The following is a 23,256-nucleotide window of genomic DNA, read 5'->3' as shown; positions in this document are numbered from 1 at the left end:
ATCAAATATTTATTCAAATCTCTGCTGAGGAGAGCCAGCTGTTGTGTTGTCCTATTTCTCGGCGCGTCAGGTTGCCGTTTGGATCCGTGAAGCCAGAACTTTTCCGCCCCGGGGGTCCTGGAACGGTCCCCTGCTGGCTGGCGTGGGACATAGCAATAACCTGTATGTGTCAGGTAGCTTTGATTAATTACACGGAGGCAGCAGGTTTGTATGGCTGGCTGCTTAACGGAACCATCTCCTGACTGGAATGTCACGAGTTTGGTTCATCTCCTGTGCAGCGCCCTTCAGCAAGGCACCGAGTCGTGACCAGCTGCCGTGGCGCTTCAACACTGAGCAATGAGTTCAAATGCAAACATTTATATCCTAGAAAAAGGAAAGTTTAATTCACATATTTTGATATAGAGACACCTGTTAGCTCTACATTGCTGCTGTTGTCATTAATTGCAAACCACCCACTTTTTGCTATAAAATTAAAATGAATATATGGCTTAGGATGGAAGGTTATTAGCTTGATGGGACTAAGGTGACTTGTTTAAATTAGAAGTGTTATTTGTGCAGCCTGCTGCATGAGGCGTAAAAAGTCATATACATATCATTTATTTCACTTTCATCTATTGTTTTTCAAATTTATATTTGAGGTTTTTTTAAATGATGGATTGAAAAAATGATTAAGTTTCCAGTATCATTTTCAAGATGCATTATTTTGCCACTGAAGCCAATCGCTCTCACATGATATAATGAGAACACTTTTACAATGTCAGCGATTTGAGTACATCCTCATCAAAGACAAATTAAATGATGCTTTCCACATTAACGTCGAAATGAGCCTGATGGATTGATGAGCACGTCGCCGCGTTCCCCAAGTAAAGTGTCTGCCTCCAACCTGCCATCTGGCGGGAAGACGAAATGAGCTCCGAAAGGCGTGCGGCGCGTTTCTGCGGAGGGAAGCAAAGAGGAAAGATTCACAAACGCGTTCCCAGAGCTGCGTGTGGCGCCTGTGGCCTGCGGAGAGACGGCTCCAGCTGAAACAAGGAGAAAACAGGAGACGCGCTGCGGGTATTTTTATTCCACTGAACAAATGTCAGCTGTGAACTGGATTAAAAAATAACGTATATTTAAATCGTAGGGGAGTGAGAGAGAGGGTTAATCTCTGGGGAGCAAAGTGCTTTTTTTAATTTGCGGAATTATATAAAAGAGGAAGAAAGAGCGACTTTACTTACTGTGTGTGTCCCCGTTATCTTGGCGTTGACGCTTCTTTAAGGTGAAGAATCGAAAACGCGGAGGAGCTAAAGTGCCAACCTTATCTTCTTCTCTTTCTTCCTTTCTTTTCATGTTGTCGGAGGCTACAGCTGCTTTGAGCCCCTCCAGCTACATCCAGGGGGTCAGATGCATGGAGCTGGGAGGGGGCGGCTAATCTTAACCATGCAGTCTCTAGTTACACACACGGAGACAAGGGCCTATTTTCAGAACGCACAGAGGGAAGTCAGCATCACGATAGAAGCAAACCGTATTTATTCTGTGATTTGATGTATATTTCCTGTTGATGCTGTAAATGTTTTAAATTTCCTGGCGTCGTCTGCTTAACAGTTCATCACAAACCAAAAAGAAGAGAGCCGGCTGTCATATCAGATGTGCCCCGGACAAAGGTGCAGTAATATTTGATCCACCATGAACATCAAACAAATAATGAAATGATGAAGTGCCTCAAAATGTGCAAAGGAAATGAGACACAATATTTCATTTCTATTTCGCCCCCCGAAAGAATTGGATTATCAGCGTGATCAGAAGCGGAGGTGAAAACCAGAGATGGCAATTTGAGTCAGGAGGAAATGGGAGAGTGACACCAAAGCGTCGGTCCGCGGCCCGTTCTCCATGGGCTGACTGGGCTAAGACAGGCCTGACGGCAGCTCGGAGCCCAACCGCAGCTCATGCACTTGGCTTCACAATGTCCACAACTGCTTACAGCACCTTTGCCGTGCTGCCCATTAGCACTGAGCTGCTCTTATTACAGGCTCTGTTATCTGACACGTCCCACTCTCAGGTCTTGTTAACGTTCCACCCGGCCTGGAATTCCTCCTCCTCACGCTGCCCAATGCTGCGTTATGTTCGGGAGAATCCTCGCGAGCTCGCGGAATCCTGCTACATCCGCGAGGCCAGGAGTCGCAGCTCCAGCGGGATTGTTGATTAATGCGCGTGTCAGAGCGAACGCCTCGTGACGCGCTCGCTGCAGCATCACCAGGTGCGACGTGCCTCTGCTGCGTCCACCTCCTCCTGCTGCAGAGCGAGGCCTTTCCGGCTCCTCGGCGCGTTGCTGTGCGCTGCTGCAGCCGGATCGCTTCCTGTTGTGCACCCGCTACTCGAGTGTGATTCACCGCCCGCACGCGGAGGAGCGTGAGCGATGGCTAATAGCGGCATGATAATGAGGTGGAGAGGCGATACGCACGCGGCATTGTGCGAGCGAATCTCACCCGTTTAGAGATGCATCTCTGCCCAGGCAGAAGTGCAGCGCTTAATTGGTTCATTTCTCCACGGCCAAAGAAGCTTTAATTGGGTGGCACGCTGAAAGATGGATGGCTCTGTTGTCTTGGAAAAATAAAGGTTGCATTCAAGGTGGATGCTTTAATGTGTGAGAGCGTGTTGGAGTGGAAGCTTGAGAGACATTATGTTAATAGGGCCCATTAGATCAACAAGGAGTTTTTTTGTTTAACTAAATCTGTAGCGCGCCAGAAAGCGTCCGCCTTTGTGAAGCTACTCGTGGCCGAGAATGCAAAAAGATGCTTGGCAGAAGTGCTGGATGTGGGTGTGGGTGCAGCGCGTGCAGCGGCAGAAACAGGCGGCGCCCACGTGCAGCGCCCGCTGCCCGCACGCTGGCGACTGGTGAAGGAGCAGCGAACGGCTAAAGGGAACGTTATCAGGCCCTGAGCGTCGTAAGGAGCAAGCATCTGCGTCTGCATCTGCGTCTGCATCTGCGTCTGCATCAGCGTCTGCATGTGCGTCTGCATCTGCGTCTGCATCTGCGTCTGCATCAGCGTCTGCATCTGCATCTGCATCAGCGTCTGCGTCTACATCAGCATCTGCATCAGCATCCACGTCTGCATCTGCGTCTGCATCAGCATCTGGGTCTGCATCAGCATCAGCGTCTGCAGGGGCAGTGACACATGCTGTGTGCAGACTATGAAAGCCTCGCCTTCACGTGTGACTGTGGAGCAGCGCTTCGTGTGGACGTCCTGTAACCGCCGTGGCACGCGACCGACATCATTCACGGCGGCCGTTTGAGTCCGCAGCGAATTCTGACGACGGCCTTTATTTTTTGCCCCTGCGTTTATTTGTTTCCGCTCATTTCCCGCTCGTAATAATTGAAACGGCAAATCGCCGTGACGACGAGGTTTCCCTCGCGAGTTGTTTTGGAGATAAAGGAGGAATAATTATGCTTTCCCATTTTCATAAGCGAAGCCCATTACCGCCGCAGATGTTGAGGAGAGGTGCTAAACCTTCCATTCATGCGCTATTACTTGTGATCCGACACAGTTTGATCTATTCCTGCGAAAAATTGCAGTCAAATGCTTATTATTCAGTGAGTTGGTTACTGTACAAGCAGGATTTGTGGAGATCAGTCCGATCCATTTGTTCTTCTGAGAACCAAAACAAACTTAAGCTCACAGACCTTTGCTTCTTTCCCCTCGCGTCCCGTTTCCCTTCACGTGCTGCAGACAGGAGCTTTTTAGAATTATTACTTATTGCTGTGTTAAGTGTCTGCAAGTAGAATAATGAGGCACCGCAATTAACCCTCGGCTTCCTTCCTTTCATACTGACCTTTTATTCCTTTTGGAATCTGTTTTCTAGCGCAGACTTGCTGCTGGACTGTAAAGACGTTCCACTCTGTTGCTTTTGGTTCCTCTGGTGTCGCGTTTTCTCGCCCGTGGACGAAATCTGCGTGATAGATGTTTTTAAATTAAGGTTAACACAGTCAGTCTCCAGTCGCGTTGTGTTTCTTAATGCTGTCCCTCGGGGCTCCTTGTACCTTTGTGCCTGTATGTCAACGCCCTCTGGGGCCGTAATGCTAAACACCTCACATGCATTTTAGAGAAGTGTTGCGTTGCATGTGCAGGGTCCGTCTTTTCATGGCGTTTATGTGCTTAAAGTCCTTGTTACATAACATTTTTGTTTCATTGTGTTATTTTGTTTCACGCAACAGTGTTTAAAACACCTTGTTCTGGACTTTGCATCCAGTCGGTGTCACCTCTACTAAAAGATGCTAATAGTCTGAACATCTAAAGCGCTGCATTACATGTATCTTAGTGTCAGTCAGTTGCATTATTAGCTGCAGACTGTGACTAATCTCATCTTTAATATCATGGATTTGCTTGTGTTATAAACATGTCGCCGCTCAGTGCAATAATCGCAGGTTCTACCTGAATTACGGACCGTCGAGGTTTGAGTGGTAAAGTTCTGGGAGCAGCGGTTCCCTCAGAGGTAGTTTGTGACGGGTCGCCTGTGGTTATCAGGATGATGTCCTGAAGCCACCTGTGAAGATCCTTTGACTGATGGAACTGATCCGCTTCGCTGTTGCTTTGTTCACAAGCTGCCGGCTGCTAAGCATCAGCAATAATGCAATGCAACTTAAAACGTATGCTACAAATAACTGATACCTGCACATCTCCGATCGTGTGCAGCCTCGTGCGCGTGGAGAATACGACGGCGGCGGCGGCGTTAGCGCTTCGTGTGTGCGATTGCCAAACTGACACCTGCTCCTGGCAGCAGAACCGGCCCAGGTGCTCCGTGCGCCGCTTCCTTCCTGTCTGTCGCCTCCCTCTCTGCGTGCCAGCGTTCGCTCAGCCCGCCCCAGCGGCTCTGCCTACGAGCTAGCGACCTATTTTTCCCTCGCCGCGGAGCAGAGTCTGCGCTTTGAACAAAGAGATGGAGACGGAGGGTGGTGGCGTGAGGGGGATCGGTTCCTGTGCTTTTATTCAGGCCTGTGAATTAATTACCCCGTACCCAAACCTGATCCCGTGCTGTGAGCGAGACACTTTGGCATCACCCTAATCAATAATGCATTTTTCTGTCTCTCCATTTAATTTGGACGCGGGCCCCGTGCGCTGCCATCGCCGGCTCCTTGGAAAAGTGCGAGGGACACCCGATACCCGCGGCGCGGCTGCAGCCCGTCCCCTCGGCCGGGTCCGTGACACCCCCTCCCTTCTGCGTTGCTTACTGACAAATTGATTCTCTCTTAATGTGCTGTACGCAAGAAAAAACCCTGCAGTCCTCGGGAGCAGCGTAATAAGAGACAAGGCCTGTTGGATTAGCTCATGGCTCTGTACAAATTTGTTCCTGTTCGGGTTTAAACTGTGACACCCTCCGTTTCCAGGGAGGGCTGTTTAGCAATTCAGGGAAAGCTTAAGTTTAGGGGACATGGCAGCGTAAATTGGAGGCGAGCGCTCCGGGGACCTGGGGCGCGGCTGCAGCCGTCCAGCAGCAGGAAGCGCCGGCACCGAGGTCGAGCGGACGCCTCAGGTAGGTCACGGGATCCGGTGTGATCGGCCCGCGTCCCGTCCGGCGCTGAAAGAGGAGGCGCGCGTCCGCCCTGTGTGAACCCTGCGGTCTCCCTCAGTGCCTAATTGAGCAGGCGCTCTGTAATGTTGAGCGGAGGCCTTCGGACTTAGTGACCCGCAGGAGCAGAGCGCTCTAAGTGTGTCTCGGGGATCCGCGTGTGGCAGTCTATGAGCACAGTTGTTTTCAATCAATACGGCGCTTGACAGGTTACAGTCCACGCACCGCTGAGCAAAGACACGAAGAAGCAACTTCGGATACTTTGCACTTTTCTCTTTGTTTATAGGACCCTTTTTTCAGCTTTCCACAGCTTGAAAAACAGTTTCTTTGTCATGTGTACGTTCATGTTCATTCATGTATGTGGACATACTGTATCTGCTCAACTTGAAGGAGATTCATGGCATCGTTTATCTCGACGTACTAGTGCAGCCAATTAGTTTAAAGCTTAATTCGTAGCCTACAGTAATTCTATCTGCTGATCCACCTTGTCAACATGTTGTCCAGTGCAGTTTCCATACACCAATACGCACCAAGAACTATGGGATACTTAAATCCTCTGTAATAACAGTAATGACAGAAATGACAACATCAAACTACTAATACTATTCAATAATCGCTTTTCAGCCACAAGTCACGGCCTGCAGTCTTCTAGGAGTGACCCTGACCAGCACGACCCACAAGCGGTACACAATGAAGCAGAGCCCTTAAACACTTAGCCAGAATACATGCATTTCACAGCACTTATGCCTCACGCACTCAGGCCTCGCCGATAATTGCATTTCATGGCATTCACTTTTCTTCTCTCTTTCTCTCTTTTTTTTCAACCTTTTGCTGAACGGCTCAGCGCTTCACGGAGAAAAGCCGTTTTCTGCGCCGCGGCGCCGAACGCGTCCGGGGCGGCGCCTGCCGTGCGCGTAGAACCGTCACAATGGGACGCGCCGCATCTGACGCGCATTGTTCCCGTTCGTTCTATAGAGAATGAGGAACGCTCTCCGCCTGTGAGTGCACCATTGTCACACTTCCCTCCCTGGTGAAGGATTTTTTTAAGCAGCTTATCTTTTCTGATTTGAGGATCTATTGACAGATAGTGATTGTTAAAGCTAAAGTATATGAATATATTGGAGTTGATTTTATCATTAGATGGTTCGTGAAGCTCACATAAGACAAAACTATGCATAAACCATGAAGAGTAATGTGAGCTCTGTGGGAATGCAGGCAGGACAGGGCCGTGCCCATACGCTGTGCAGTGGAGCAGCTGGAGGCCCATTGTCTCTATGTGGCTCCAGCGCCATGTTGCTGCGTCTGTAAAGTTCAGCTGCACTTCAACGCGTCCCGACTGCAGATTTAATCCAGTTATTAAGTCATTCTGATTCGTCTGCACTCGCTTGCACCTTTTCCAGAGATCCAGACTGGCATCATTAACACACTCAGTGCTCCGGAGGATCCGGAGCCAGCGAAGCAGCTGCCTTGTGACTGACTTCAGGCAAAGCGGGGAACGCGTAAAGTCCTCGTTCCCACTATTCTGCATCTGTGTACTTCCACAGTTCACCTCATTTAAGTGATTTGAATCTTTTATGTTTCACTGTCTTTCAGACAGAAGTTCGGGATTAATTGCATATTAAACCAACATTAACCTTATGACACCGTTTGCTGCTGATTATCACCACTGTGGCAGGATGAGTTTATGTAACAAACGCAGACATTTCAACACAACTAATAAATTATCAAATGGCAAAAAGATGCATGAAGGAATTTCCTCCCGGCGTCAGATCTGAGTGTTTCCAGCTTCCTCCTGCCTCTCGGTGTTTGTCTCCATTACAGATAACTAACCATAAAATCCAGACAGGTGTAGAGTTTATGAAACTCACCACAGTCCTGCTAAATCACATTTACGTACCAGGCGGCCTGTTGTGTTCATGGAGGCAAATGTGGCATGTTGTTACCGTTTCATAACAAAAAATCCATTTTCACTCGGATGCGAGGACGCAAACTCAGTGACCGGGGCAGCGCTGGGAAGCAGTAATGCACCCTTGTAACTCGATCTCTTAGCAGCGCGCTGAATGGAGAGATGTTCGCTCGTTCCCCTGTTGTGACCTTTCCAGTTCTCTTCCGCTTAGGGACTGAACTGATCCCAGAGCAGTCATTTAAGCAAGAGCAGAACTGTAGAGAGATAAAAGCGTGATGTTTTGCTTTCATTTACGGTCATCCAGTAAATCTTAGGCCGAGATGAATGATTTTGTATTGCTATTTTTTACGCCAGATGATATCCCTAAAATGAGGAGCGTAGGTAACGTCTGACGCTTCGGCTCAATTCTTGCAGCGTTACTAAGCAGACACTCTGTTCACACATTTTTAGGCAAATTTGAGCAACACAAAAGCAGGAAAAAGGTCAGCACGCAATTTAATAACCGGTTTGTAAATGGCGCAGCCTCACAAAGTCACTTAGGAAATAACGGTGCATGTGGAATAATACAAGCCCTAAGTCGCTGATGGTGCAGGATCTCCTTTACCCCCACGGGTAATTATTCTTTGACCTACCCCACGCCTTAAGAGGCGTAAAAGTCAAGAGATTGATCTCCTCAAAGTTCATAAGTGGATTGTTTGATTCTTCGTCACACACTGATGATGAAATAATCTCCACGCACTGTACACAGATAAGACATAGGAGGCACAGGCACAAGCGGAGATTGTGTTCAACTCTGAAATGAAGCGAGTCAGAGCTAAAACAGAGGTTGGGCCAAAACACAGGCCTCTCGGAGCAGGAGTCAACGAGTGCATCTGGAGGCTCTTCATCAACAACAGAGGGAGAATGTTGTGGTCAAGATTATTGCTTGTGGTGCTCCTTTAACGACCCGACGCTCGAGGCAGCCGACGCCGACCTCACGAGAGCACGCTGCCGGTAGAAGCTCTGCGATCACTGTCAGACGCTGCCGCCTCGGCCTCAGAGTAAGAAGCGCGGCATCCGTTTGCAGCGATGACAAGGATGCGGCGAGTTTGGCATCTTAACCTGAAGTCATCCGCCCTTGAATCAGTAAATCACCAGGATGTGAACCTGCTGCTGATGACAGCAAAGCAGGCGATGAAAGATGGCTGGAAGCCCGTTGAGCCAGGATGAGGCCAGACAGCGCTGGAGAAAAGGCTCCTAATAAGAGTCTGTGTCCCTTTGACTTGGAGCATTCTCATGAACGGCGCAACCAGGGGATTCAATGGTCCCATATATACAGCTTTAAGAACGACCTTGCACATGTACATCCAGTACGGCGTTTGTTTTCTTCGTTCCCAGCCGAGTGGCCTTTGCGCTGTCTAGGAACTGTCTAAAGGCCACACGACCTCGCTCATCAAATTAAAAAGTGCACGACGTGCCAGAGAGTTCGTCGTTTTATACAATGAAATCCCTTCAGACCAAGAGGCTTTAAAAAATACAAGAGTTCTGAAATCAATACACAAATTGACAGGAAGCCGGTGCAGTTGCTTTAAATGAGGTTTGATGCCCGTCTCTGCTCCGGTTCTGGTCCACGCTTACGGAGCCGCCTTTTGGATCAGTTGTTGGATATTTGCATAGAACAAGCAGGAGTCCGTCCAGTTGACGGGCACGAAGCTCCGTCTGTGTTTCCCAGAGGAAGTGGTCCCGTTGTTTTGAATCAGATTTGGCGACTTACAGCGCGTGAGCCTTATAATTAAAGTGAAGATCGCACCGTGATTCCCGCCTGTCGGCTCAGGGCCCCTGACAGTTTAATTCGGGCTGGCGACCCTATAGGATCTACCAGCAGCCTGATGCCTGATTGCCACTCGCTTTTGTTCCTTTGTATGAGAATGAAAAGTGGCGCCTCTTCTAATAGCTGACACACTCACTGCTCACTGTGGACTAATAAAAACCTTTAGTGGGGCCATAATGTGCACTGATGACACCTTTAAGGTGGAATATGTGTATATTCTTGTTATATATATTCAAACCAGTGACTAGAGGATCGATTCTTACCATTTCTAATAAATACTAATCTTGTGGTAAAAAATGAAACATCTGTGCTGCTCTTTCTACTGTGGCCTGATATCCCTACTCTCGCCGTGTTGTCTCCGAAGCCTTTGGACTCCACAGACAGCATCAGGGTCATAACATAACAAACAGGAGCCTGTTCGGGGAGGCGAGCTGAGCATTTCATGTGTTGAATCGAACGGGGAAGGTCAGTGGACGAACACGGCGAGCAGCTTCCACCGCCGTTTCTCTTTATTGAGTCATCAAAACAAGGGGTTTGTGGAATCAGGGGAGGTCAGCGGTGGGAGGGCGTGTCCTTCAGGGAACGACCCCACGAAGGTGTCCTTGAGGGAGACTCATGCAGTAAAAATAGCAGCTTTACCTGCGTTTAATCAGAACCTCCGATTGAGGCATCACATTTACATCTTTGCTTGAATTGCAGTCTTCATGGCTGATAGAATAAAACTTCACATCATGTCAAGATGTTCCAGAAGAACAATATGCCGACGCTGGTTGTTTTAATAATGACAGGAAATGTCAGGTTGGAGTGCGCATGTCGTGTAAACACAAAACAGAAATCAAATCAAAGTTTATTCATACAGCACTTTCCAACAGCCAACAGGTTAACCAAAGCGCTTCACAAGATAAAAGGTTTGAAATATATGAAATGCAGAGTGTAATCAAACACAATATGTGTCTTAAGAAGCAGCAGCGTGCAATTATTGCATTCTAGGGAACGGATATGCTGATGCCGAGGAAGAAGCAGAGGCCGAAGCAAACACGAGGCTTTTTTATCTCCACATACAATTGGAGAAAACCAAACTTATTCCCCTCCCAGCGTGCGTCAGCCGCCGCTGCCATGACGGATGCTCCAGAATTGAATATAGATTTCAGCGAGCAGGGCAGGCGTGCCTGATGAATCTCAATTTGCTGCCGTCCATATTTCAGCGCCACCTCCGTGGGCAGCTCGCAGGGAGCACCTGCCCGTCCGCCGCACGGCGGGCGTCAAGTGATAATCGGCCGCTCATGAAGGCTCGTGCACTAAATCAGGGCCCGTGTGTCTCTATCGCAGGAATGCGTCTGTGATGGGGGGGGTGGAGACATGCTTTATGTCTTAAGAGAAAAGGAGCCCACGTGATGACAATTGCTCGGCAGTAAAGTGTTGTGGATGCGATGTACAGTAGCTGGAGGGCGGAACAAATGTAGAGAGCGTCCCCGGGGGGTGAGGTGCTCTGACTGCTGTGTACCTGCAGTCTATTTATAGCCTGTTTCAAGTGCTTATAAAATGACTCTGGATGCATCCTGCAGTCCTGTTGTGGAGCGTCTCTGCCTCTCAAAGCCGCAACTACTCGGTCACTGGTTTGTGTTGGAGCTGTCGATGCTTTGACTCCACTTTGTTCATTAACAGACTGCAGCGCTGCTTTTGTGTGTGACGGTGTAATCCACTTTAAGTTGCCGTGGGTTGTTTGCGCTTTACAGTCGGCGCGACCGCGTCTCAAAAGCTACTTTTCGACTTGTGAGTTCGATATTTTTTCACATCCTGCCTCCATCATTAATTTATTTTACTTTGGTGCAGTATAAAAATCAACCTGCACAGACTCGCCAATAAACACTGAGTATCAGCCCAGTGTACAGAGCACAAAAGCAATACTTTCTTAAAGACACAAACGTATTCAACGTACGTCTGAGGACGTGAACATGGAGAAAAGCTCCTTTTTGTTGTGTTCGACAAAAGATGTGGAAATGTGGCTTCGCAGGCGCCGAGTCAAAGACGGCCCAATAAAGGTGTTAATGCAGTCGTTCAGGCTGAGACTCGCGTATGCACGTCCGCAGAGGGCCCGGCCCGACCCTCGTGGACCCGGGCGTCAAACAAAAATATGTCAGACGGGGAGTGGACGCGCAGATGTGGCAAATGGAAACGCGCCTTTACAAGCAGCGGCGAGAATGAGTCACGTGACTGAAACGAGGAGAAGAGGAGCACATAATAGAGTGAACACAGACGTAAGGGGTACAGTATACACCATACACTATTACACTATATACAGTACTCACCAAAGACAGCAGCCGTGCTCTGTATCCTGTGTTTTGGAACGACTTGGCGTCTCTGCTCCACAGCATATTAAATATGAAAAAACACAGACAATCAAAGCCATTAAAGCAGCGTGTGTGCATCAGCTGCATGTGGGCAATGATTTCGGGCATCTCTGTACTGCGGTCGGTGCCTTGAACGCCTCCCCGCGCTGCCCGTGGCCACGCAGCGATCCACAGGTCCACACCTGCTGCCTACTGTACATGTGCTCCTCGTTTGTCTCTTTGTCGAATGCGCTTCGTTAAGCGGAACCCGCTGAACCAAAGCCTCCACTGCTTCCGTGCTCCACTGCTTTTAGTCTCACTTTTGTTTCAGCCGCCACTGGACACGATAGGCTTCGTTTTTCCACCCCAGCCGTGTGGAGTGGATTGCATGATCCCACCAGGGGGTGCAGGCGACGGCGGGGCTTTCCAGTATAATTAGAGTAGACATGCTACATGTGTGTTGCCGCATCTCATTAAAGCAAGGTATGGGCCAGTGAGCCGGCTAAGAGGGACGGATGGGGAGCATGTGGTGGAGTGGGTTCCTGCGCCGCCAACGCAGCCGCGCGGCTCATTCTCTTCCCCTCAGACGTCACGCTGAGGCCCCCGGAGCCGCGGCCAGTCACAACGCTTCCACTTGACGCCGACGCCCTCCAGGAGCCCGCTGTCAAACGCGGCCGCGCACGCGCACGGGGCGCGTGTGCGAATCTTCGCACGTGTGGAGCATGAAACGGTTCCAGAATGAGAAACGAAGCCGAGGAGCTGCAGGTGCACGAGCGCTCACACGCCTGCAGTACAGTCAGAGGGAACAGCCTGCGATGCGGCTGATGAATATTCAGAAAATCATAACCTGGGACTTATTTTACCGGCGTCTGCAATCAAAACAAAATTGACTTTTAGGCATTTGATTATTTTCCTCTCTGGCGGAGCTTCTCTCTAGCATTCACTTCTTAGAGCATCACAAATTGATTAAAAACGGGAAAACAAGAGAGATTTAATTAAACAATTATCTTGACATTTTAATTGAATTACAAATCAATCTTACACTTTTGTTAAACATTGCTGTCAAACAAATGTTGATCATACTGTATGTTTCATATGAAGCTGAACATTTATTTTCCTTCGGCCTAAAGGTGTTTTGCTTCATTTCATTCTTCGAACTTCCTTATTATCGCTGGTTTAGATCATAGTGTCTATTTGTCAGAGGTACGAGCTACAGATTGTGATGCCAGGTGGTGGAAAAGCCTTCGATATCCCACAGTTCTTATTACCCATCAACGACTGATGGGAAGGGGTTTAACACATCACCAGAGGGTCCGAATTATAGACTGTGCATAGCTGTATATATATACATTATGGGCTTAGTGTGTGCCGTTTTACACACTGTGTTGGAAAAGCATGAAGCAGTAAAAGAGTCAGTTACATGCTCAATAATCTATAATGACAAGGACAAACATGAGTTTTGAGATTAACATACTTTTAGTACAGATTTATTCAGACTCTTGGCCGCAGCCAAGAATTAGAGATGGATGAAAAATACAGAGATCCTGGAGGAAAACATGTTCCAGTTTAATGCGAACTGAGACGGGGGCGCAAAGTTCACCTTTCAGCAAGACAGTGACCTTAATCATACAGTCAAGACAATGTTGTAATGGCTCCAGGACAAGCATCTGCCTGTCAGGGAGTGGAATGAAAGTTCAGCCTTCAACCCCATGGAACATCTGTGAAGAGACCAGACCAACAACACTAACGTAGAGCATGAGTAGAAGAGGGATGTTTCTGATTGGGTATTGATTTGAGGACGCAACTTGCAGACAATCACATCTGATCTGATCTCTGATCTCCTTACGTCTTTTGTTAAGTCCAGCATCTGTTGATTTCATTTTAGCAAAGATACTTAAAAAATTCTATAAGCTGGCAAATCAATTTCCAAGTTGAATTGATTGGACAAGAAGTTATATGTTTAACTTAGAGACTGATCTCTCATGACAATTAACTGAGGCTATTATGTAAAAAATAGCAGTTTCTCAACAGGGAAAGTCCAGTGTGTGGATGTCTGGGTATAAACTGGATGGGAGGGCAAACCTTTCAGCAGTAGGACTTAACATTAACTTCCTGGACGGCCTTTGCTTTTTTTTGCCTTCACTGGAGCAGACCAACTTTTTAATTGGCATAATAATGTGATTAATTGCTTTCTTGTCACTGGGCCCACTGTAAAAAATAGAAATCAGACTTGTACGTACTTTGAAAGATGCCCAGCTTTAAAAGTAATTGGTTTGGCCTCAATAGATGTGTATCTATTAGAGAAGGAGAGAGAACGGCATGACATGAATGTTTAGCTTTTTTGAGCCTAAAATAGTGAAATCAAACCTTTATATAGGTTTGAATGTCTGATGGATTTACATTTTTATTCTTTTGTTCAATTTTCAATCCTGTTATTTTATCCAGAATAGTTTTAGACCATGCTTTTATTTTGATAATGACTAAATCTGAATGTGGGGATTACAGATTATAATGTCAAATGTGAGTATCATACATGACTGACAAAATACACATACTATTTTTTTAAAATATCATGGTTTGAAAACATGTCCTTTTACCTGAGCCTGACCCATGACATCATCTCTCTGCTGTCGACTGTGCTGATGAAAACCTTTAAAGCTTCCTCCCCACAGCCCATCAAAAGTCCAATGAGCCCATCTGTCCCCCGCCTTCCCCCCTGCCGCCGAGCACAGCTCTTCGTACCTGGGTTTGAGTTGAGGTAGTTAAGAACAAATGCTGATGAAGCTGATGCCTTTAACAGCATCCAGGTGCTCGTGCATATTAAGGCACTTTATGGCCACATAATTAAGATGCGACACTATTGTCTTGATCGGTGAGTGTCTTGTCTCCAGGTGGCAAATGTGGTGCTAATGCATCCTTATAATTCAAGGCCAGGCTTGTGGCCGACAGGGGAATAGGTGACAGTGTTTTGAGGCCTTATTATGACAGATTGTCAGTGAAAGGCTGTTAAATTCAATTACATGTGCTGACGTACTGTAGTTAGAATCTGAACTGTGATCACTGCTTTGGCTCAGTGTCCCAGCGCTCTGACACTCAGCTCACCAGTTGCTCCAGTCTGGTTTACACCTCTACAACCAGGCGTCTCTCTGTGTAGTAATAATTCATAATAATTCAGTTGATGAAACACTACTGTTGCACTGTTAGACACGAGGTCATGTCTTCAGCAACACCTGCTTTGAAGTGTATCACCGTCATCATATGACCGTGATCATTGGTTATCAGCCCATACGTATGGGCCAGTAGGCGCCTGCGCTACCTACTAGCCAACAGCTAGCAGCTAGCTAAGTTGCTACGTTCAGCAGCTTCGGACGTTATTGTGGTTAAGGTTAAAGTAAGCTAACGGCTGGGGGGTTAAGGTTAGGGTTAGCTAACGGGTAGGGGGTTAAGGTTAGAGTTAGCTAACGGGTGGGGGGGTTAAGGTTAGAGTTAGCTAACGGGTGGGGGGTTAAGGTAGGGTAGCTAACGGGTGGGGGTTAAGGTTACGGTTAGCTAACGGGTAGGGGGTTAAGGTTAGAGTTAGCTAACGGGTGGGGGGTTAAGGTAGGATAGCTAACGGGTGGGGGGGGTTAAGGTTAGAGTTAGCTAACGGGTGGTTGGTTAAGGTTAAAGTAAGCTAACGGTGGGGGGTTAAGGTTAGGGTTAGCTAACGGGTAGGGGGTTAAGGTTACGGTTAGCTAACGGGTAGGGGGTTAAGGTTAGAGTTAGCTAACGGGTGGGGGGTTAAGGTTAGAGTTAGCTAACGGGGGGGGGTTAAAGGTAGGGTAGCTAACGGGTGGGGGGTTAAGGTTACGGTTAGCTAACGGGTAGGGGGTTAAGGTTAGAGTTAGCTAACGGGTGGGGGGTTAAGGTAGGGTAGCTAACGGGTGGGGGGGGGTTTAAGGTTAGAGTTAGCTAACGGGGGGTTGGTTAAGGTTAAAGTAAGCTAACGGTGGGGGGTTAAGGTTAGGGTTAGCTAACGGGTAGGGGGTTAAGGTTACGGTTAGCTAACGGCTAGGGGGTTAAGGTTAGAGTTAGCTAACGGGTGGGGGGTTAAGGTAGGGTAGCTAACGGGTGGGGGGTTAAGGTTAGAGTTGGCTAACGGGTGGTTGTTTAAGGTTAGAGTTAGCTAATGGGTGGTTGTTTAAGGTTAGAGTTAGCTAACGGGTGGTTGGTTAAGGTTAAAGTAAGCTAACGGTGGGGGGTTAAGGTTTAGAGTTAGCTAACGGGTGGTTGTTTAAGGTTAGAGTTAGCTAACGGGTGGGGGGTTAAGGTTAGGGTTAGCTAGCAGGTGGTTGTTTAAGGTTAGAGTTAGCTAACGGGTGGTTGTTTAAGGTTAGAGTTAGCTAACAGGTGGTTGTTTAGGATTAGAGTTAGCTAACGGGTAGGGGGTTAAGGTTAGAGTTAGCTAACGGGTGGTTGTTTAAGGTTCGAGTTAGCTAACGGGTGGTTGTTTAAGGTTAGAGTTAGCTAACGGGTAGGAGGTTAAGGTTAGAGTTAGCTAACGGGTGGGAGGTTAAGGTTAGGGTTACGCATACATGTGGGCTGATAACCACTGATAACGAACCATTGAATGGCCTGATAACGTAACCTGGACTTTCAGAGTTCATGGCAGCTGAGTCATTCCCACTGACCGTAAGAACTGTTATGATTATTTGTATAAAAAAGATGAGCACATTATGGATTCCCACCTCATCAATATTCCTTGTTCATATTCAGTAACTGAGTTGAGGCTTAGGTAGAAGATCCATTGGATGAATCATCAAAAGCCAGGATAGCTTCTTCCCTTGAACTCCGCTAACGACGCAGAGTGTTGAGTGATTTTTAATAAGTGTCCTGAGTTTTCATTTATATGTGTTTGCCTTCGGACTCTCCGCACCCTCACGCCTTCCCTCTCTCCCTTTATCTCCCTCTCTCTCTCTCCCGCTCGCTCGCTCTCTCATCATAGCATTACCGACTCAGGTACGCCTTTTGCATAATCGGCACCTCGCGCAGTCTGGATAAGGAGACTCATTAATTAAAGGAGAGAATCGTAGGCAGGGGCCAGCACTCGCTGCAAAAGTCCCAGAGTTCGCTGGAGAGGTGGCATCAGGAAAGATAAGGAAGAGCGAGAACGTGTGTGAGATGCTGTGGATTCGGTTTGAATCCGTTAATGGCAGCGAGGCTCTGGCTGGCGCTTCTGTCTGTTCTTTGTTTCTCCTCCATCCATTTCATTTCTACACGTTCTCCTTTTTGCTTGTTTGATCCTAATGTTTTTATTTCTACTTCTTCTCTCCCCTCTATGTCTGCTATAGATAAAAGACTGAAAAGAGGCGCCACCAGACGAAATCCGAGCGGAAAGAATAGGCCATGGCTGTGGGGATGATTGCTTCTCCAACTGGTGAGCAGCAGACGTTTACACTTCCTTAGTTGTTGTGTTCCACATACAGAGATTTATGCGCTCGTTTTTAGCGATTTCAGTCCTTTTACGTCAGTCCTGCCTTCATCATTTGAGAGGAATGGACAAATAACAAGCATAAAAAGCCATTTCGCTGGTTCAGTTAGGTCAGGGTGACATGATTATGTTACTCACTACTTGAAACTATCTTGAACTTCAAGTCCTCCAACCATTTTAACTGCTTTGCTTTTGTTAGTAACGCAATTTTCGCCATTTGAAAGCGTTTGGTTTTCTGACTGGGGGCCCGTTTCAGTCATCGGCGCCCTGATCCCACCTGTCTGACCGCTGACTCACACATTGTTCCTTGATCCCTCATCAATGCAGCGGGAGGGGCAGGCGGTCAAAGCGGCCGGATGTGGCGAAAAGGTTTACACCCAGGATTTTCCGTCGCGCTGGAAGCATCCTTTTAAATTTACAATGAGTCCATGAACTCTTCACAGCTTCAAAAGAAAGTACATGAGATTCATGAATAATTGAAGCCCACAGATGCAAAGTGCAGCATAAACTGTGCGTTCATGTGTTGCTTTCATTTTATAATACAGAGTCATTCTTTTTGGAAATGTGTGAATTATTCACACGATTTAACCCACAATTACAGTTCACAGTATGTATTTACTGTAGTAACATGCGGCTTTGTGTTCTCAGCTGTATATCATTTATATATACAGTAAATGACTACATACAGTATTACTTACCTGATCTGTTCATTGGCATTGCAGTGCGGCACGTGTTTAATTTGATACCTGAGTATGAAAAATAGCCTCTCTGGCTGTTTTCATGCCACTGCCTGCCCCCGTGGATCCGCTTTATTTCAGCTCCCAACACCTCGCGGCTAAAGGGAGGAAGGCGTTTCATTGCAGCCGCAGATAACGCCACGGCCTCCTTCAAAGATTGATTCCGCTGAATATTCGAAGCGGAGCGTTTTTGGTAATGCAGTCGCACCGTTGCACAACCAGGATGTTGCCTAGTTAATTTTGCAGATTGCAAACCTGCAGAAGAGTGTGATTTCCCACATAATGATCACCTACTGGAAGTAGCAGTTTTTATTTGAGTGACACTTAGAATCACATAATTAATTACAGAATGTAGTTGGTTAGTTGGATGGATGGATGGATGGATGGATGGATGGATGGATGGATGGATGGATGGATGGATGGATGGATGGATGGATGGATGGATGGATGCATGGATGCATGGATGGATGGATGGATGGATGGATGGATGGATGGATGCATGGATGCATGGATGGATGGTTTTCTGTAAGTGTCATTTGTAATCGCTGAGGTTAAAGATCTGGGTGAGGCAGAGGTGAGGTTCTGCACAGAACAGCGCAGCTCTTCTTGCAGCCACGCTGGCTGCAGATCCATCATTTTCCGAGCTAGTCCCACTATTTATGCAACAAAAACATCATCTTGACAGCAGTTTTAATTTGCAACTCAAACTCCAGTTGACTTCATCTGCCAGCAGCTGAGTTTCTGTCAGATTTTAGATTGCATGTGTGCCTAAATCCACAGTGTCTGTTGGAACTGCCCTCGCACGCTTCATGTCCTGCTGCCTGTCAGTGTGTGTGTGTGTGTGTGTGTGTGTGTGTGTGTGTGTGTGTGTGTGTGTGTGTGTGTGTGTGTGTGTGTGTGTGCGTGTGTGTGTGCGCGTGCGGGTACGCGCCCAAAGCCAATGTATGCATGATTATGTAGGCAAGTGATTTCTGTGTGTAGAGGAAAAGAAGGAAAGCAGCAGAGGTGATGTTGTGTGAAGAGATGGGAGGCTGCAGACAGATAGTGTCATTCCCCTGATATCACCATTAAATCTTAATCTCCCGGCCCCTCGTGGGAGGAGCCAGCCGAGCATGGGATTGTGTTTTGCATCTAAATCAAGACGTCTTGTTTCTTCAGAGAGGGTTTCATCGAGAGCGGCTCTGATGCGTCTGTTCCTCGGCTTCACCGGTTTGAATGCACGGGCCGATCATGCAGCTGCTGCTGCCGCCACTGAAGCCTTGTTAAATTCAATTGCCTCGTAAACTGGAACATCTCGAATCAATTAAAGCGAAAGAGAGGAACAAAAGTTTCAAGAGAGTGCGGTGAAGTTGTCAAGGCGGCATCATGGGAGCTTATCTTCCAGTGGAAGCTGTGCAAGTAATTACAGAGTTAATACTCACTGATTCAAGGTATTTGCTTACTGATCAGTGTTCACATTGTCCTCCATTAAAAATTAATTACATTTCCTTCTATTCACTTAATTAATGATGGGTAATTCTTTCTCCAAGATACCGAGCAAAATTCTGAAAACTATTCTGCTTTTGATTCACCAAACTGCAGCATCAGTGTCTTGATGGTAATTTTACGCCTATCTGGGCAGCGGCGGCGTCGTCTTCATTCCCCTCGTTGCTCTGCGCTTCCTGTGTTATCGACGCAGCCCCGTCTTATGTGTTATTGTCTCGCAAACACTCGCTTTTCCCATCAAAGCGATGGATCAAACATCTTGCTCTTATCTCAACGACGCCTCTTCCACAGCCGCTCTCAGCAGGAATCGGCCTGCTCCACCTCCTCTGCTGAGAGGGGAGCTTATCGCCAGTCGAGGCACATTGCATGTCAAAATGCCGCAGGGGTTGCCCCTCACCAGCCTCACCAGCCTCACCTGCCTCACCTGCCACTGTTGCTTCCATGCGCTGGAGGTAAAACGCTTTTTAATTATGGTTCGACCAAAAATACAAGCGTTGATCCAGAGGGATTTAAGATCCTGTTGCTGACATTTGTGAATAGGAGACATGTTTTTTTTTTGCTGTTTGTTTGTATTGTGGTTCGTTGGTTGTTGGGTTTTTTTTGTGCTTGTTGTATATTTTCTCCAATGAAGCGCAGCATTTTCCTCGACATCAATTGGATATGGTATTATTAGATTTGGCTGCACACTTTCAGATATGAAAGGTAAAATAATCTCTGTGAAAGAGGCAGGCTCTGACAGCGCGGTGAGACCTAATGGAAAGCTCGGCTGCTGTTTCAAAGGGAGAGCAACAGCACGGCTGCTTGGGAGCGGCAAGGCTGCTTACTGGAGATAGAAGGCAGGTAGAAAGCAGCCACGATGTTCAATTTGCCGCACTGTGCCTACTTCTGATTTATTGCTGGTATCTTTTTTTTTCCATGCAGATCCTCTCGTGTTTCTTGAAAGCAACCCCCCCCCCCGATTCTTAGATAACTGTAATTTAGTGGAGGATGCAGGGACCATAATATGCACACATACAAAGTTTGTGCTCATTTTCTATCACATGCATGGTGATTACTGTGAAACTCCACTGCTCAACCATGAATAGTTATTAAACTATTTTATAATGAGGTGGACAATTGGTCCGCTATCGACACAGATGCCTTTTCCCCCCAATTCTAATACAACACACTCATGAGGATAGCAAACAAAGCGTGTATTATTATTTCAGTGCTGCCCACATGTCTCATTATTCCTGGTAATAGTCTCATATCTCCAACACGTATATTGATTGATCATCATTTTCGCAACACTTCCTTCCAAACATATTATTTGAAGTCGAGCAATTCCAGAGCAAATGATCTCAAATTATCCCAAGTTGCTGTTGTGTGCAAATGCAAACTATGTAGTTTAATGTGGGGATGTACATAAAGTAGTAAAGTCATCTATCACACGACTGGTTACGACCAAACCTTGTCTCTTAAAAGTTGCATTTCCACATAACTAAATGTAATCATCTGCATTTCTACACAAGCAGATACTTTTATATTCACCTTAAGGCAGAGATGTTGACAATGAATGCAAAAAGCTTGTATTTGTCTGGGTTCAGTTCTATTTGCCTCATTTACGTATTACTTACAGTATGTACTGCAGGCTGGTAAATGTGCAGTTTACATAACTAAGTAGAAGTGGTGGTGTCTGTTTTTAGTATACATGTATATATGATACAATGTCCCCTCGGTAAAATGCACAGCAGACTCCTGAGTGAGTGAGTTACTCGCTCAGTTGGATCTGACAAGCTTGTTAAAAGTCCCCTCAGGTCTCTGAATGTCACTTTAGTTTGCGCCACCTGAATTTTTAAATGCACGTCTTCCCATGTTGGATTTTTCATTTTGTCATCTCGTATTGTTTAGTATGGCTAACCTTCCATTATCCACTGACACTGCCCTCAAAATGCTATTATGGTCTGATTAGGGAAATGCCAGCAGTGTTCAAAATTTTTGGCCTTGATTAGAGAATATTCACCCCTTTTGTTACTGTCAAGAATGATCAAGAGGAGACACCGTCTTTTAAGTGAGTGGACGTGACTGGGAGCGCCGTCATCATCTCTGTAGCGCTGCAGCCCCCTCATCTCTGAGAGAACATATTAACATGCTGCCTCGCTGTCATCCCCAGTGCCCTACTTAGACCAGATGGGCCTCATTCAGGTCTTTCACAAAAACGCAGGCGTGAAGGGATCTTAAATGTCAGGCTCAATATCACCAAAGCCATAATTAAGAATAAGCTCGCAGAAGGACATGTACTTTTGTGCCCCCTTAGATGGATTATCTCCTATCACAAAGATCACACATTGAATTATCAGAACCTATGAGCCCAACCAGAAAGGCGACACACAAAGCCCGAGTCCTATTTTTAGTGGTAAATATGCCTTTGAGTACAAAATCTGTTCGTGTACTGAGACACAGTGCTGCATTTCTTATGTAACCTTTTGACATGACTCATGAAAATACTGTATGTTAAAGGTAAATAAGGATGCTTTTACTTATAGCGTTGTATAATCTGCTTCCTACACACTCTGCTTTTTCTCATTACTTGTGTATTTACCTGGGGTTTATACAAGGCTAACTATCGACCGCGTCTCATGTTGACACTGAACTTTGTCGGCGTCCGAAAACACAAACTGATGTGTGTAAAAAGAAAAAAAAACATGAGACTGAAGTATAATGCAGGGACAAGTAGCCTTTGAAGATGGTGAAGGTGAAGAACAGAGGGCCCGGCGTTTCTTAAACGCTGCCGTATAGGAATCGTCCCTCTCACACAGACCACAATTATTGCGGGCTTTTATGCCAGAGTGCATTGTGGGGAATCAATGGGCGCGTTCCCTGTGGCTTTCTGCCCCCTTTTTTTTCCATACAGAAATTCAAGTCTCCTAATTAAGTCTTGGAGGGTGAATGAGGTGCCTTGGCTGGCCAACTGTGAGCGGCTACTGCAAACTCAACTTCCATGTTTAATTTATGGCCACTGTATTATTTATGGATGCTGTGATCTGTGCGCGTATGGGGCTTTATGCAAAATATGCAACGTGTGCAATGTTTGTCAACGAGAGACGGAAGAAATCTAAAAAGGGGGAAAAGCATTGAAATGGCTGAAATATATCAGGCCGGGTTTAAAGGAGGAGGCCGGCGTTACCACCACCTAACTCCGGTCAGCTTTGAATGAAAAGTAAAAAATGTCAGTCTGTGCATGTGTAGAGACAGTGAGGTGTGTGGCAGCGTTTGCCTGGGCCGTGGGGTAATAACACTGTTTACGTTCCTTCCACTTTAGCTTCTAACGCGCGGAGATGCCGCCGTAAACCTCTGGATGTTATGCACTAGTTAGGGCTAAATCCTCACCTCGGAAACGGCCGGGCTCAGCAAGTGTGACTGCGGAGGATAGCCCGGATTTAAAGAAGGGTGAAATACAGGGAAAATAAATGTTTCATGGAACATTTTCTAATAACACAGTTGAAAAGGAGTGGCATCAATAGTAGTAAGGGATCTGGCTATGCACAGATAGAGGAACTGGGAGAGGCTAACGCAACTTCAAATGGCAGGAGCCCTGTCTGAATGCGTGGGGTTAGTTTTAAAAGAGTGTGTGCGGTTCTGGCTGTTGGTGATAAAATAATCTCTTAGGCTTCGCTTTTCATAACATGCTACACAGTCAGATACATACGGCACTGACGCGGTCACCAACCAGTGCACGACTCGCAAATGACATCAGCGGAATGACAAAAAGGGGGATTATACGCGTATCGCCGGCCATCGGCCCGTGTCGTGCGGCCCGTGACCCCAGAACACCTTCAGCCAAACAAAGGCATCAGAGCAGAGCTGGTGTTTAGCTGGAAGAGTGAAGCATTACTGCAGATTAAAGCGGCCGCGCTTGCTCAGCACGTGTGTACGTGAACAGCAGCCCCTGCACAAACAGCGACGTTGTGTTTTTAATAGGGGTCCGTGAG

The 23,256-nt window shown here is 46.9% G+C and overlaps 1 protein-coding gene and 1 long non-coding RNA gene across 20 annotated transcripts in view; one reads left to right on the top strand and one right to left on the bottom strand.

Annotated features, from left to right (window-relative positions):
- lingo2 (leucine rich repeat and Ig domain containing 2) overlaps positions 1 to 23,256 on the top strand; it is a 251,085-nt gene that overhangs the window by 174,423 nt on the left and 53,406 nt on the right. For 17 of the 19 annotated variants that reach the window (XR_008695836.1, XM_055512306.1, XM_055512305.1 and 14 more), the window contains one exon: positions 16,924 to 17,009. The exons of the other annotated variants lie outside the window; for them this stretch is intronic. The gene's annotated coding sequence lies outside the window, so the exon portion shown is untranslated. The remainder of the gene's footprint in view (positions 1 to 16,923; positions 17,010 to 23,256) is intronic. 19 annotated transcript variants of the gene reach the window in all.
- Positions 12,913 to 16,456, bottom strand: LOC114863981 (uncharacterized). Its single transcript, XR_003787203.3, has 4 exons — positions 16,321 to 16,456; positions 14,191 to 14,335; positions 13,834 to 13,887; positions 12,913 to 13,311 (listed from the first exon to the last, which is right to left on the bottom strand). It is a non-coding gene; the product is annotated as an uncharacterized LOC114863981 (long non-coding RNA).

Source organism: Betta splendens, chromosome 10, assembly GCF_900634795.4.
Source record: "Betta splendens chromosome 10, fBetSpl5.4, whole genome shotgun sequence".
Classification (NCBI taxonomy): domain Eukaryota; kingdom Metazoa; phylum Chordata; class Actinopteri; order Anabantiformes; family Osphronemidae; genus Betta; species Betta splendens.
The sequence above is the reverse complement of the archived record's forward strand: the minus strand, read 5'-3'. Positions and strand labels throughout refer to the sequence as shown.